We start from the raw sequence: 17,478 nt of genomic DNA, 5'->3' as shown, positions 1-17,478 counted from the left end.
GTATAATGCTAAATAACTATATGCAAAAGTGTTTTTATCAAGTTTTCTTTTTTTAATGAAAGAAACAAGACAATGATGGCTTCAGACTTCATTATATTTAGACAAAATTCAAACAGGTTATTAATGCTTTAGACTAAGAATCTATCTGGGAAAAATAGCTTTGGTATTTACAACAAATTTTACCTAGTCAAGGATTTTTGATGCTTGTCCTCAGAGAGCAGCCCGTTTTCTACCTAAGTGGTGCTACATGCCACTCAAGCCTTAGAGTGTGGCAGGAGGATAGTATTTAACTCAGCCCTCTCAGTTCCATGTTTTTAGGAGTTTGTGCTTCGGGTATGATGCCAACAAGCACCAACTTTGAAGGTGCCAAAGGTTTCCTCCCCACGTCCCCACCAAAGTTTCTTTCTGTCTTCAAAACATCCCGTTTCCTTTTGCACAGTTATAAACCTAATCTAGCACTTCAAATTTCCTTTAGCAAGAAGTCTGTTTCTTCACAAATAATATTGCTGGCTTTAACGAAGCCCCCAGAGCTTGCCAGCTGCCCTCCTTTATTTGAGATGGAGTGGAGAGAGATGAAGCAAACAGGTGATGAACAGGATCCTGTGGGGATAGCAGGGCATGTTTCCCACTCTAATTTATTAGGCTTCTGTTGACAAAGAAACTGTAAGCTCTTAAAAGCTTATTTCATTCAATTTTTTGGGCTGATGAAAAGTCTTATGGTTGCCAAACAAATATGCTTCCTTTATTTCCCTCACTTCTGCTGACATATAATTTTATTTTAGAAAGAGTTAATTAGAATCAGAAAGCAGCTGATTCAGCCAGAAGGATTGATGGTGAGGAGGTATTTGGTAGCTGATATTTGCTTTTCTTTTCTTTTTCTTTCTTTCTTTCTCTCTTCCTCCTCCTCCTCTTCTTCTTTTTCTTCTTCTTCTTCTTCTTCTTCTTCTTCTTCTTCTTCTTCTTCCTTGAGATGGGTTTTCTGTGATGAGAATGAGGAGGCGCAGCTCTTTAGCACTGAGGTTCTCCATTCACACTGCAGTACTTTCACTATTTGGAAAGGGGAAAAAATGAGAGCTACATGCTCAGTTCCTGCCAATGGGTACTGCTGACCTTGGGAGTTTCAGAAAAATCAACCTGATTTTATGGTTTTGGAATAGCTACTGCAGTGGAAAAATCTGAATCCCTGATTAATTTTTGCTCCCCCCCCCCTTTCTCTCTCTCTCTCTCTCTCTCTCTCTCTCTCTCTCTCTCTCTCTCTCTCCCTCTCTCTCTCTCTCTCTCTCTCTCTCTCTCTCTCTCTCTCTCTGTGTGTGTGTATGTGTGTGTGTGTGTCGGAATAAGTGAACGTATCCACAAAGGCCAGAAGAGAGCATTGAATCTCCTGGAGGTAGAATTTTAGGTACTTTATGAGCCACATAATGTGGATGCTGGGAATCAAACTTCTATTCTCTGGAAGAACAGTGAGTTCTCCTAACCACTGTGGCATCATTCTAGTCCCCAAAGTATGTTTTGAAATCTTCTAACCCTGCACATAAACCCAGAAAAAATTAAAGATGTGGAGAAAATAATCATAAGTTTTGGGCACGTTATGCTCCTGTTCACTCAGTGCTGGCAAACTCTTACCTGTGTGCACTTCCATCTCGTATAATTGTTCTTGATTTTTTTTGTTGATGTTAACATTTAATGAGTGTTAAAAATGTACTAAGCCCTCCTTGACACATAGAATGAGAAAAAGCCCCCCTTTTCTCTGATTACACAAGTGAGTAGAAAAATAAAATTACAGAACAAGGAAATTCAACAAGTCATGCTTGAAGCAACACAACATACAAGTCCCCCTTAAATGAACACAAATTTAATCCAATTTCAGACTTCATGATCATATCATGTGTACTCAAAGAAACAAGGAGAGCCCAAGTGAAGATGCTTATTTATCACTTAGAAGGGGAAATAGAATCAACAACAGAAGGGAAAGAAGAAGGCAAACCTGCTAGGAGAGGGAGTGGGGAGGGAAGTGAGTTGCGGATCAGATTTAGGGAGGCCAGGGACAGGAGGACAGTGGGCCTGCAGAGAAACCAGAGCATCTGGGTGCATCTCTGTGACAAGCTGGAGACCTATGACAGGGTAGGCTTTTGGGAGGATATGGCGGTGACTCAAGCTGAGACTCTTAGTAGCAGGGGTCATGGTGATGGGAAAGGACATGCTCTAACTATACAGGACTCCTAGTGGAGAGAGGAGAACACCAACCAACCAACAAAAACTTGGATCCAAAATTTACCCTGCCTACAAGATATGAAGGGATAAAGATGGATCAGAGATTGAGGGAATGTCCAACCAATGAGACTCAACCCATGGGAGAGAGAAAACTCCCAACATGACACTGTTAACAAAGCTCTGCTAATCTTGCAGATGGAAGCCTAGCATGGCTGTCTCTGGCAGTGGATTGAAACAGATTTTGAGACATTGGGCAAAGTGTAGGGAATCTTGTAGAAAAGTTGGGGAAAGGACAGAAAGACCTGGAGGTGACAGGAGATCCCCATAAGGCCAATAGAGCCAACTAACCAGGGCCCAAAGGGGCTTGCAGAGATTGAGGCACCAACCAAGTACCATGCATAGAGTGGACCTAGGCCCCCCTATATAGGTGTAGACAATGGGAAGCTCAGGCTTAATGTGGGTCATCTAGTAAGGTGCTATCTCTTACATAGACTCTGTTGCCTGCGTTTTGATTACTTCCCCCAGGTGAGGCTGCCTTGACAGACCACAGGGTAAAAGGATGTGTTCAGTACTGATGTGACTTGTGCTGGATTGGGTTAATCGGTGGGAGAGGAAGGGAGAGTGGGACCTAGAGGAGAAGAGGGATGGGTCTCTGATTAGGATGTAAATTAAATTAATTAGTTAATTTAAACATATCAAGTCGGTTAAAAACAAGATAGTAACATCATTAAAAAGAGAAAACAGAATACAGAATTAAAGGTTTGTCACATTAGTTTAGACAATTATTTTTAAATTTTGTATATGAGCTCTAAAGTACAGATGACAAAAGCAATAATAAATAAATTAGATTTAATGAAATGAGAAACTTCTGAACAGGAAAGGAAACAGGAGACAATATACATACAATTGTGAGAAAATATATGCAGACTGTACATTGTGTGCAGAATTACTATCCAAGAAATATAAACGACTCAGTCCAATAATGAGAAAAGAAATAACCTAATTTAAAATGGACAAAAGATCTGAGGAGAAATTTCTCAGAAGAAGTTATATAAACAGCCAAAGGTATGTACAAAATAAATGTGCACCATCATCAATTATCCAGAGAAATGCAAATTAAAGCCACAATAAAATATCATTTCAGACTTGTTAGAAATTTTGTAGGTAAAGAGATAGGACCTGAAAAGAAAGAAAGGGGTATATAGAAATATAGAGAGAGGGTAGAGCAAAAGGTAGATTATTGAATCTACTCCTCATCTCAAGGCATTAATTGTCACAAATAAGGTTATTTTTAATTCAATGGTATAGAATTTTGTATATTGATGCAAATCATGGTCATGTCAAATAGTCTTATTATCACAAAACTATATATTCTAGGTCTAATAGATATTACTCTATAGATTTATAAGGTAAAATATTAAATAAGATCTTCAAAAGCCTCAGAGACCTACAGAATATGGCACTTAAAAATGTTTTTATTATTCTAAGGATACTTTAACAACAAGACAAGTTAACTCCTGGCAATACCCAGCCTGCCTCAAAGAAGATGATGAGCATCAAGGAATCTCCTTATGGAGTTGGCTTCAAATATGGCAAACCAGCCACTGGAAAAAAATTGTCCTCATTTCTGCCACAGACAGAATTCTGCCTAAAAATAGGCAAGCGTAGATGTAAGCAGTCAACAGCTGAACTCTGCCAAGACAGGGTAAGCAAGTCCTCAATAGTTCCTGCCTTGCAAATATGTCTGTCAGAGATATTGGGCCAGAAAGGTGAAGAAGGTGCTCCAACACTATAGAGAGTGCTGGGTGACTTTTCAGGCAACAAACTGTCTCTGTCATTTTTTCACTTTGGAAGCTGCTAACCGGCACTTCTGGTTCACTCAGGTATTAAAGCTTTATTCCTTTTCAAATCTTTAATGGGGCTGAAGACCAGATAGCTTAGTCTTATTATTAAGCTTAGTAGGCTAGGTTAAAATGTTTTTAGATCAAGAAAGGTGTTTTAAGTTAATAGAGATGAGATATGATCGATATTGATCTTCATTCAGAAATTTAGACCCAGCGAGATAAGAAAGATGTTTACCTCAAGTTTCCAAATACAAATAGCCAAATCACTATGAATGTAACATTTATATAATTCCTGATTGTCTCCTGATTCTTCCTGCCTAATGTAGTTTATTTTATTCATGTGTAATAATATAAATGTGTATGTTAAAAAGAACCATATTAAAAAGTAAAAAAAAAGTAAAAAAAGAAATATGATTATTAAAAGTACAAAATAAGTATTTGTGAGAATGTTGAAAAAAGAAAATGTGTATTGCATTCACATGGATGTTATTTAGTACAGTAATCATGAATAAGCAAGATTCAAGTATTCAAAAATAATCTACTTTATTATCTATAAATATTTTTAGTAGATACAATCTGTAGGAAATAAAGTCAGCATGGCAGAGAGATATCTATGGTCTGGTGACCATGGCAACACTTGTCACAATTTCCAAGATACAGACTCACATAAAAGGCCATCAATCGATGAATGATAAGAAAACTATGATGTTCAAGCAATACATAGTACATAGAAACAGCATGTACACAGATATCTGAAGCATAGACATGTATTCAAATATCTGATATATAATATATGGTAACTAATATACTATATATACATATACATACACACATACATACATACATGTATATATACTCTGTTACTCTGAAAAAATATCCAACAAATGCAACTTAAGGAAGAAAGAGCTTATTTTGGTTTAGGGTTCCTGAAGGGTAGAGTCCGTTATGGAAATGAAGGCATGACAATAGAAAGGAAATACATGAAGACAGGAGCAAGAATCTGAGTGGTCATAATTTTACCAGTGCATAGGAAGCAGAGGGGTGGAGGTATAGGAAGTGAGGTGAGGCTCAGAACCCTCTAAGCCCATACTGAGTGATGAGCTTCCTCCACCAAGGGTCCACCTTAAGTTCTGTAACTTTCCCAAATAGCATCACAAACTGGTGCCAAGATATTAAATGTATAAGTTTATGATGGACAGTCCTTATTCATACCACCACAGAGGCCGAAACATGTGTGTGAGCATGTACACACACACACACACACACACACACACACACACACACACACACACATGCACACGTACACACATACACACACACAACTCTACCTCAAGGAAATTCAGCTTTATAAGAATGAAACTTAGTATATATAGTAGCATTAAATATTCTCTATAACCTGTTGAAAAAGTAAAATGAGGCAGAAACAGCAAGAAAACATTACATGATTTCAGTCACCATAAATAGAGAAAACAAGATATTTCATGACAAAACCAAATTTAAATAATATCTGTGCTCCAGCACAGCTCTATGGAAGATATTAGAAGGAACACCTCAAGACAATGAGGACAATGATATCCAAGAAAACACAGGATATAGATAATTTCACAACAGGAAGATCAAAACAGGTACAGCCACACAGGTCACCACCATTTTACCACAATAAAAGGGTCTAACAATCATTGGTAACTAATATCACTCAACATCAATGGCCTAAACTAACCAATAAAAAGACACAGACTAACAGAATGGCTATAGAAACAAGGTCTAACATTACTCTGCATTCATGAAACACCTCAGCAGCAAAGATAGACATGACCTGAGAGTAAAGGGCTGGAAAAAGATTTTCTAAGCAAACAAGCACAGAAGTAAGCTGGAGTGGTCATTCTAATATATAATAAAATAGGATTTCAATTAAAATTAATCAAGAAAGATGGGGAAAAATCCTCCAAGAAGACATCACAATCCTTAATATCTATGCCCGAAATACAAGAATACCTATATTCGTAAAGAAAATGCTTTTAAGGCTTAAATCACACATTGATCCCAACACATTAATAGTTGAAGACCTGAACACCCTAGTCTCACAAACAAGCAGATCATTGAGGCAGAAACAAAATAGATAAATAATGAAGATAACAGAGATCATGAATCAAATGGATCTAACAGATATCTACAGAACCTTTCGCCCAAAAAGGAATATACCTTCTTCTCTGCGTCACATGGAACCTTCTCCAAAATTGACCATATAATTGGTCACAAAGCAAGCCTCAACAGATACACTGAATTAAAATATTCCCTGCATCTTATTAGACCACACGGTGTAAAGCTGAACTTCAACAAAATAGAATTAACAAAAAGCCTACAAACACATGAAAACTGAACAATGTTCAATTCAATGACAACTGGGTCAGGGATAAAATAAAAGAAGAAATTAAAGACTCCCTAGAATTAAATGAAAATGAAGGTACAACATATCCAAACCTTTGAGATACAATGAAAGCAGGGCTAAGAGGAAAGTTCACAGCACTAAGTGCCTTCATAAGGATCTGAGTCCTGGGGTCCTCCTCAAACTAAGGCACCAGCCAAGGAGAAACAGGCAATAAACTTCGAACCCCTGCCAAGACCTAGCTGACGAAGATGATATTCTCCACCGTTGAGTGGAGAGTGAGATCTGACTCTCACACGAACTCTGGTGCCCCTTTTCTGACCATGTCACCTAGATGGGGAGGCCTGGCAGTGCTCAGAGGAAGGATAGCAAGTTACCAAGAAGAGACTCGATAATCTTAGAGCATATATAGGGGGAGGAGGTCTCCCTCAATCACAGACATAGGGAAGGGGAGAAGGGGGAAAGTGGGAGGGAGGGAGGAATGGGAGGAAACAGGGGAAGGGCTAACAATCAAGATGTAATATGAACAAATTAATTAAAAAATGGTAAAAAAAAAATTGAAACACAACATACGAGCAGCTTAATGGAACACTGAAAAACTCTAAAAATAAAAATAAAAATAAAAAGCAGACAGCAGAACCACCTAAGAGGAGTAGACAGAAGGAAGTAAGAAAATTCAGGGCTGAAATCAATACATTAGAAACAGAGAAAAGAATTCAAATAATCAATGAAACAAAGAGCTGATTCTTTGTGAAAAATCAACAAGATAGACAAGTCCTTAGCCAAAGTAATTAAAAGACAAAAGGAGAGTATCCAAATCAACAGAATCAGAAATGAAAAGGGAGACATAACAACAGATATAGATGAAGAATTCAAACTACAGAGCAAGCAGGTAACTTATAGTGATAATCCCACTACATGAGAATAGCTCAGAGGCTGGCTGAGACATGAATGCCTATGCATAGACAATGCTTCTTGCTGGTTGCAGAATCCCTGTGATTTGTTATTAGATGCCATTATTCATATGACAAGAACGAAGTTTCCATATGTCTTCCTTCTCACACAAAGAACAGAGAAACAGGCTTAATTGTTCTATGCAACATGCACACATCATGTATTTATAACTTTAGGGCTGTATAATGCTTGTGAGAAATTATGATTTCAGAACTAAAGAACCGGACGCTGACCCTGGATCAGGCCTGACAGGATTCATTCTTCCCTGCATGCTGGACACTGACATCCTCCATCCCTCATGCTCCAGCATCAAGTTCTTCAGTTGCTGTTCCTCATCAGAACAGGTCAGCTTCAAAGAAAGCTTCTGATGGCAACTGGCCGAGCAATTCAAACTGTCCTACACAGTACTTTAATTAAGCCTAGAATTTCTTAACGTTTAGAAACTAGATCACAAATGCTATTCCTAACTTGTTTAACCATTTTCCCCAATTTTATTTGGGCCCCTATGAAGGTATTATTCATCCCAAATCAGCTAGAAGAAACCTTAAGAGAATGATGCCCCATTCCCCTGAAGGGAGTTTGGGTAGGTTTTTGGTTGCTTTCTTGGGTGATAGATATTTATTTTTTTTGGGAGCTGGTTATAAGTTATTACTGGTCTTATTCAGAGAGAAAACAAGGTTGGACTCAGGGATGTCTCTCCTTTCCTTTTTCTTTCTTACGTTTGGAGATAGGGGTTGAAAAGAAAAAAGGGGAATATAGAAATATATAGGGATGATAGGACAAAAAGTAGATTATGGAGTCTACTCATCAACTTAATGGCTTAATTGTTAATCACAAGGTTACTTTTAATTCACTGGTATATAATTTTGTAAAATAAGTTTAATTTTGATACATTGGTATAGAATTCAAATTTAAGATTGCCCTTCACACATTGTATTTCTACTCTCATATGAAGTATTGCAGGCATACAACTCAACTATAATACATGAGTTACTTCCAGTACATTTAAAGTGCTGTTGCAGGCTGTTTAGGATAATTAAGTAATACAAGTTAATTGTTAGTTGACCAAATCATGCTCATGTCAATTACTAGTCTATTTTTATCACAAGACTAAACATCCTAGGTGTTTATGATAGATATGATTCTATGGATAGATAAGGTAAAATAGTTAAATAAGGTCTTCAAAACCCTCAGAGACATACAGAGTACAGCATTTAAAGATGTTTTTTATTGATTTAAAGATTCTTTGACAATAAGACAGGTTAACTCCTGGCAACACCAGCCTACCTTGAAGAAGATGAGGAGCATCAATGAACCTCCTTATGGAGATGGCTTCAAATGTGTCAAACCAGTACACTGGGTAAAATGTCCTCATTTCTGCCACAGACAGAATTCTGCCAAAAATGGGCAAGTTTGGATGCAGACAGAGTCGATGGTGAAACTCTGCCAAGACAATGTAAGCAATTCCTCAGTAGTTCCTGCCAAACAAATATGTCTGTCAGAGGGCTGAAGGTGATGTTCCAATGTTATAGAGAGTTTTAGATGACTGTTCAGGGACTTCCTGTCTACTCTGATAATTAATTTTATTCCTTCTCAAGTCTCTAATGAGGTTGAAGACCAGATAGTTTAGTTTTATAATTCAGCTTAGTTGTTTAGGGGGTTAAGATGTTTTTAGGTCTAGATAGATGTTTTGAGTTGATAAAAATGAGATATGATAAACACTGATTTACATTCAGAATTTTAGACATAACAAGATAGGAAAGATGTTTTGTTCAAGGTGGCCAAATACAAATAATGAAAACACTATGAATGTAACATTTATATATAATTCCTTAATTTTTCATGCGTCTTCTTGCTGTAGATAGTGTATATGTGCATATATGTGTATATATGTGTAATATATGTATATATGTGTATAAATGTGTTGTAATATAAATATATATTTAAAAAACAAAAATAATAAAAAATAAATTAATATAAAAATTGTAAATAGAAAGAAAAAGGGAAAAAAGCACTGTAAGTATATACCTGTAGCTACATAGCATGGATTAATGAAAAAGAAGTCATGAATTTGAAAGTGAGCAAGAAGGGGTATATGGAAGGTTTGGAGGGAAAAAAAGGAAGGGGGAAATGATGTAATTATATTATAATCTCAAAAAATAAAATAATTTAAAAGAAGCAAAGCCCTTCAGGCTAAAATAACCCTCAAATGACACAAAACCAATCCACAAAGCCCATTTCAGAATGCTGTGCTAGCTAAGAAGGAAGAGATGCAAAGAATATCATTGTTTAATTTTTCTAAAAATATGTAGTTGTGATTTAAATACCATTTGAATAATGTCCAAGATTCATTCATCCTTCTAGGCTCAGCTTGTCTCAGATCTCACAACCAAATCTGTCAACATGCACACTTTATGAACCACACATTTCCTGACTTTTGTCATAGTGATTTGGGGTTAAAATTATCCATTTCTCTGAGATGCTAACATTAGGTTGAGAAACACTTTCCAGGTAATGACCAATCTTCTAGGCTGGGTTTCAAGGAAGCTTCTCTTTGAAAGTGTTCCTTTGGAAGAATATTAACTTTTTAAAGAAAAAAACCAACCAAACAAACTTGGATACAGAGGAAATCCAAAGAATCTTTAGGTCTTACTTCAAAAGCCTATATGCCACAAAATTGTAAATATAAATTATATGAACAAATTTCTTGGTAAATTCCACTTACTAAAGTTGAATGAAGATCAGACAAACAAGTTAAATAGTCCTATATTTCCTACGAAAATAGAATCAGTCATCAAAAATCTCCCAACCAACAATGCAAAGGGCCAGATGGATTCAGCTCAGAATTCGATCAGACCTTCAAAGAACTAGTACGAAAACTCCTCAAACTATTCAACAAAATAGAAACAGAAGGATCACTACCAAACTCATTCTATGAAACCAAGTCACCTTAATACCTAAGAAACACAAACATCCAACAAAGAAAGGAGGATAGCAGGCTACCAAGAAGAGACTTGATACCCTATGAGCATATACAAGGGGAGAAGGTCCCCCTCAGTCACAGTCATAGGAGCGGGGAGTAAGAGGAAAATGGGAGGGAGGGAGGGAGGGATGAGAGGATACAAAGGATGGGATAACACTTGAGATATAATATGAATAAATTAATAAAATATACTAAAAAAGAATTTCAGACCAATTTCTCTTATGAAAATTGATGCAAAAATGCAATAAAATATTCACAAACTGAATCCAAGAGTACACCAAAAATTTCATCCACTATGACCAAGTAGACTTCATCCTAGGCATGCAAGCATGGCTCAATATATGGAAATCCATCAATGTAATGAAATATATAAACAAACTGAAGGAAAACCCCACATGATAATCTCTTTAGATGCTAAAAAGCATTTGACAAAAATCCACTAACTTTTCATGTTAAAAGTCTTAGAGAAATAGGGGATACAAGGCACATACCTAAACACAGCAAAGGCAATATACAGCAAGCCTATAGCCAATATCAAACTAAATGGAGAGAAACTTAAATCGTTTCCACTGAAATTAGCGACACGACAAGTCTGTCCACTGTCTCCCTATCACTTCAATATAGTACTTGGTGTCCTAGCTAGGGCAATAAGACAGCTAAAGGAGATCAAGGGGATGGGGATAAAATAGGAAAGGAAGAAGTCAAAGTATCACTATTCACAGATGATAGATGATATGATAATATAATAGATGATATGATAGATGATATAATAATATAAAAAGTATGATAATATACATAAATGACCCCCAAAAGTCTACCAATGAACTCCTACAGCTGATAAACACCTTCAGCAAAGTGGCTGGATACAAAATCAACTAAAAAGTCAGTAGCCCTCCTGTATACAAATGATAAACTGGCTGAGAAAGAAATTAGGGAAATCACAGCCTTCACAATAGCAACAAATAATATAAAATATCTTGGTGTAACTAACAAGACAAGCAAAAGACTTATATGAAAAAAACCTTCAAGTATCTGAAGAAGGAAATTGAAAAAGACATCAGAGACTATAAAGATCCCCATGCTCATGGATTGAGACAATCAACATAGGAAAAATAGCCATCTTACCAAAAGCAATCTGCAGACACAATGCAATCCTTTTCAAAAAATACCTACACTTTTTTTTTACAAACCTTGAAAGAAACACTGAGGCCTTATGTGGCTGACATATTCATAAATGTACGGGGAAGGGACCTTTTACAACAATAGAGTACTCAAATTAATATTCCCGCAATCCCAGAGGCAGTCAGTGATGAAGTTAGGCTTAAGATGGTAGATCCTCCTGGGGAAGGTGTTGACATGTGTAATCAAGAACAATCATAAGCTGTGTCTATTGTCCAAACACAGGATATCACAAGGATTCAGTTTTCAAATTGATAAGAGCCACTGCTGAAACACCAATTGACTTTAAAACTGGTATCAAACAGACCTGTGTGGCAAGAGCAGTGCCCCATAACAAATGAAAATTTGTAGGCACTTGAACAACTAGCAAAGAGCAGCTGGAGGCTTAACATGTAGTAGAGTCTACCAGCCCATGGAGTTCTCCTGTGTTTCTTGTTTAAAAAAAAAAAAGGCAAATGGAGATTGATAACAGATTTAAGAGCAGTGAATAGAGTAATTCAAGAAATGGGTCCTTTAGAGCCTGGATTCCTTTATCTTCTATGTTACCTAAGTCATGGCCTATAATACTAATAGATTTAAAAGATTGTTTTTTTCACAATTCCCTTGCATGAGCAGGATAGGTAAAGGTTTGTTTTTTCAATACCTACTTTTAAAAATAGTGATACAATAAAGAGATACCTTTGGAAATTTTTACCACAGAGAATGTTAAATAGTACAACTTTATGTCAATATTTTGTGCAACAACTGCTATAAATAACTTAAATGGAATATCCTCAATCTATTGTTTGTTTTTTATAAGGTGCTACAAACCTTAGTGTGGGTCCTTTCACTATCCAGAACCCTGGCCTAAAAGTATGGTCATTGAGGTATCTATACAATGCTGATAATTTTCTTTTTTAATTTTAAAATAATTTATTCAGATTACATCCTGATTGTTATCCCCTTACTTTTCTCTTTCTGTTCCCTCTCCCTCCTCTTTTACCCTATTCCCTTCCCCTAAGTATGTGACAGAAGGGGACCTCCTCCCCCACCATATAATCACAGCCTATCAGGTATTATCTGGATAGCCTGCTTCCTCTTCCTCTGAGTGCGACCATGCCTCCCAAACAAGGGAAAGTGGTCAAATAAGAGGCACCAGAGTTCATGTCAGTGGCAGTCCCCAATCTCCCCATAACCATGGAGAATGAGCTGTCCATTGGCTAGACCTGCATAGGGGATCTAGGTTTACTAAATGCATTGTCCTTGGTTTGTACATCAGTTTGTGCAGGCTCCCTTGGGTCCAGATATGCCAGCCTTGATGGTCTTCTTGTGGGGTTCCTGGACCCTCTGGGACCTTCTATCTACCCATTCTTCCATACCACTCTCATGTGGAGTCTAATAGAGAGTTTAAGAATCTTCCCTCATCCCCCACTGAGTGAAGACTCTCAGAGGAAATCCATGTTGGGCTAATATATAAAGAACTCAAGAAACTAAACAACATCAAACCTCAATCTATTGTTTATCATTACATGGATGATATTTTGTTGGCTGATTCTGACAAAAGTACTTTAGAGAAAATATTTAAGGAAATACAAAGAATTCTGACATGCTGGAAATTACAGATTGTTCCAGAAAAAATACAGAGAGGAGATTCTATTAGTTCTTTGCGTTATAAAATAAGTCACAAAAAATTCTGCCACAAAAGGTATAGATCCATAGAGATCAGTTGCAAACTCTAAATTATTTTCAAAACTCAATGTGAGATGTTAAATAGATAAAACAATATACAATAAGGATATATGGACATTATAGTGGGTGGAAACTTGAAAAAGTTTTGAGATGGGGATATGGTTTTGCTTACATATATAGAGGTAATAAAAATATAGTTACCAACAAAACTTTATAAAGATTTGGTTTGACCATGGAAGACCTCCTACTAGCTGAGACATGAATGTCTTCAAAAGGCAAATGAATCTTACTGGCTACCTGGTCCTCATGACATCCCATCCTTTCATATAGTATAAATGAAGATTTATATTATAGTCCAAACAGACTTATAAAGTTGACAGATGCCTTTCACCTGATCAGACAGAAAATTATCTGTATATATGCATATATGTATATATACAGATAATATATCTGCATATATACAGATATTATATATATGTGTATATATATGGAGAGAGAGAGAGAGAGAGAGAGAGAGAGAGAGAGAGAGAGAGAGAGAGAGAGAGAGAGTTTTCTTATCCTCTCCAACTACTCAAACTAAGAAGGCTCCCAGTCTACATATATAATATATATACATACATGTATATAATATTACCTTTAAAGTTTATTTTCAGAGCTAAAAACCAAATAACAATGAAGAAAAAGCAAGTAACCCAGGTGATTCAGACTCACAGACTGCCTCGGTTACTATTTCCTCAAAAACTTGCATCCAGGTCAATGTCAAAAGGGCTAGTCTAACAGCTGACTGATATCCCATGTTTTTTAGGGTACTCAAAAGATAACTTTTCCCCCAGACAGAGAGGAGTAACTTTAAGAATATGACTCCCCCATTTGCAAAAGATGACGTTGTGCTTTTGTCGATTTGGTGGGTTATCGATGTATGTTGTCATCTAGGGGCCTTGATTATAAGTTGTAATTGGTCATGGTCATGGTCATGAAAGAAACAAAGTAAAGGTTAGAATCAGGGATCTCTTTCTTTCTCCCTTCTAGCTCTTTTCTCTTATTTTTTTCCTATCTAGTGTTAGGAGAAATAGGGAAAGAGTAATAATAAAAGAAAAGTGTGTGGGGGATATAGGATGAAAGGCAAGTTATAGAATTTACTAGTCCCAAATACAATGTTATTGATTATTTTATGGTGATAAAATTTTAATATTATTTTGTTCAACTCTTGCTTAATGTATTGTACATATACAACTCATTTATTGATAGGAATTTAGGGTTATTTTGTTCAACCTCTGTTTAATGTATTATACATATATAACTCATTTGGAAATATGATATAAAGTTCTAGTTTTATGAAAGCTAACTATTATAAACTGTGTAGGATGATTGGAGATTCAAGTTAGTAGTTAGTCACCTATAAATAACCTTAATTGTAGTCTTGTTATATACTAGTTTAGTTAATTACATAAATAAGCTTTATTTAGCCTCATATATGTTTTCAACATTAAGCAGATAGTACGTAGCTAGAAACAAGCAAGGCTTGTCTATTTAAATATACTGAGATAGATAGATGGTTTTCAAACACTTTGGATATCTATAGAATATGGCATTTAAAGATGTTTTAATAATAAAAGGCTTTACTGACAGATAGACACAGCTGCTCCTGGCAGTGCCCCTAATCTACTTCAAAGAAGATGATGGGCATCAAAGAAACAAATGTGGCAAGAGAGTCACTGGACAAAAAACTGTTCCTACTTCTACTGCAGGCATCAGATTGTCCAAAGTGTTAACAGGCAGGATACTTGGAAATTGACAGTCCAACTTTACAGAGACTAGGTGGGTCAGTCTAGGCTGGTGGGCTGAAGAATGGATGTCCCAGTGACACTGAAACCTCTGATGACTATCCAGGCTGTCAACTGTCTCTACCATTTCTATATACTTGGAAGCTACTTGCTCTATGCTTCCTAATTTACTTTGGTAAATTTGCTTTTTTCTCAAGTCTCTGATGGGGTTGAAGACTAGAGAGTCATAGTTTTACTACAATTAATCTTAGTAGTTTAGAAACGAAAACAACAATTTAGGTCTAAAAAGATGATATGATAAATACAAATTACAAGAAAGTGATTTAGGTACTAAACTTGGACTCAATAGGATAGGATAGGTAGTGGAATACTTTTCCAAGGTTGCCAAATACAAATGGACTGGATGTTGTAAATGCAATTCTTACTTGAGACGTCTCATCATTATTCTTATTGTATATAGTTTATTACTGTTAGAGAAAAGCCATTTTGGCGATTTTTTTAAAAAAAACAAAAGGGGAATGTGTAGTGGATGTTTTGGTTTCTTTTAAAAATCCAATTATGTTATGTAAACAGGTTTTCGTTTTAATCCCAAGTGTGGTATATGGAACTTCTTTTAGTTCATCCGCAGATGACAACTGTCTAGTGTGGCTTGGAGATGGGCGTCATCTACATCAGCTGATAACAGTCTCATGCTGCTCAGAAAGGGGCGTGCTCTTTGCCAGCTAGAGATAGTTTCACTTTGAGGATTCTGAGAGGATATAAATATCAGATCCCAGAAAGAAAAGGATGTTTTGAAGAGCCCTTCAAGGAGACAGATGGAGAAAGAAGAAGGCTGCTATTTCTGCTGGACTGATGTCCTGACATCTGACAACTGAAATTGATATTTTCCCAAAGGACCTGACACCTCTAACCAGCCAAAACTGTGTCTAAATAAGTATATATCCCTGTTCCTTTCTAACATCATTTCTCTCCTACATAGGGTCAGGGTGTTGGAAGGGAGGTACACATAGGACCCCAAATAAATATGAGTATAGAGTAGTACCTACATAGTGATTATAAAACCTCTACATTTTTATATAGTAAAAAATGTATTTCTTTAAATTTTTTAATGTTGTTCATTGGGTGGAGAAGGTTTGCTGTCTACTGTATAAACTCTTCCAGTCAACATGATGCCAACATGTATCACAGTCCTCCGTCACTCACCCTAACAGAGAACTTGGCTCCACCTCTCACACACTAAAAATTGACATTGGTGATAATCTTTTCTGAAGTCAAATTCTCTCCTTACAGTGTAAGTCCTGATTGGAGAGGCACAGAAGGGTGTGGCAAAGCATTTATTATTTTTCCGGAGCAGATCAGGAAATTTATATGTTATGATTAGCGTGTGTCCTGCTTGTCCTTAGTGTAACCAGTATTTGGTGTGCTGTGTTTTCAGGCAGTAAGGTACTGGCCATTCATTACCTCATAGCATTTTATCTTCTTAAAAGCAAGAATAATGTTAAAAGGAAGGTTTTAGTCTTCCAATTGACAAAAGATAAAGCTAAATTGATATGTATATTTGTCCAATGAAGAATTTGCAGCATCTTTACAAGGCCACAGAAGAATATTACATTGTTGGAATTAGTTTCCTCTACTTACAGGTAAAAGTAAGGTTTTCAATTTCATGTGCTTAATGTCCCTCCAACTTAGTTATCCCACATTTCCACTGTAATCATCTCCAAAATTAGCCTCAAATAGAACACAAGCTTCCTCTCCAAATATAGCCTCTACCACCACCAAAATAGCAACATTTTTTTCTTTCCTAATTTTCTTGGCCATAATAAGAAAGGGGAGAATATAGTATAATTCTTCCCCGTGAATAACATGCTGGGCATAATTCAAGTCCCACTGGGGAAATAACAAATTGTTACAGATGTGTAACTGGCAGGTTTTTACCTATTAATAGTTCAGATGGCCACAGTTCCTTCAGCTCTAGAAAGGAATTTGGTTAAGTGCGTTGACTTCTCAAGAAGCTAGCTGATGCAGACAAGGCTGTCAGTTTATTTCCTCTGTATATTTTCATTGGTACAGATCTGCACACAAAACCAATCTTGAGATACAAAACTATTGAAATAAGGAAGGCATGAGTAGAAAACCCAAACCCAATTTGAAAATAGAATATGATATGGGAGTAGTGGAGTAACTCAACTATTTACTATAAACATTATAAACACAGAAAAAGATGAGGAGAAAAACATTATCAGATACCAAATATGTTGGATGACTGGATCATTCTGAAAATGTCTGCCTTAGCCAAAGCGGTACAGGGTAAAGCTTTATAGAGCTTTTCCATGATAGAAAATTAAGAGCACAAAAGAGCTGGGAGATCTCATGCAGAATAAATGTTCCTTTTTATACCTTCAAAGGGAGAACTTTATACTGAAGCAAGCAAAAAATATGTGCAAGAATAAATGTAAACTTGGATTTTAA

The sequence above is a fragment of the Acomys minous genome, assembly GCF_964271855.1.
Source record: "Acomys minous genome assembly, chromosome: 3".
NCBI lineage: Eukaryota > Metazoa > Chordata > Mammalia > Rodentia > Muridae > Acomys > Acomys minous.
This window is presented reverse-complemented; position numbering follows the sequence as displayed.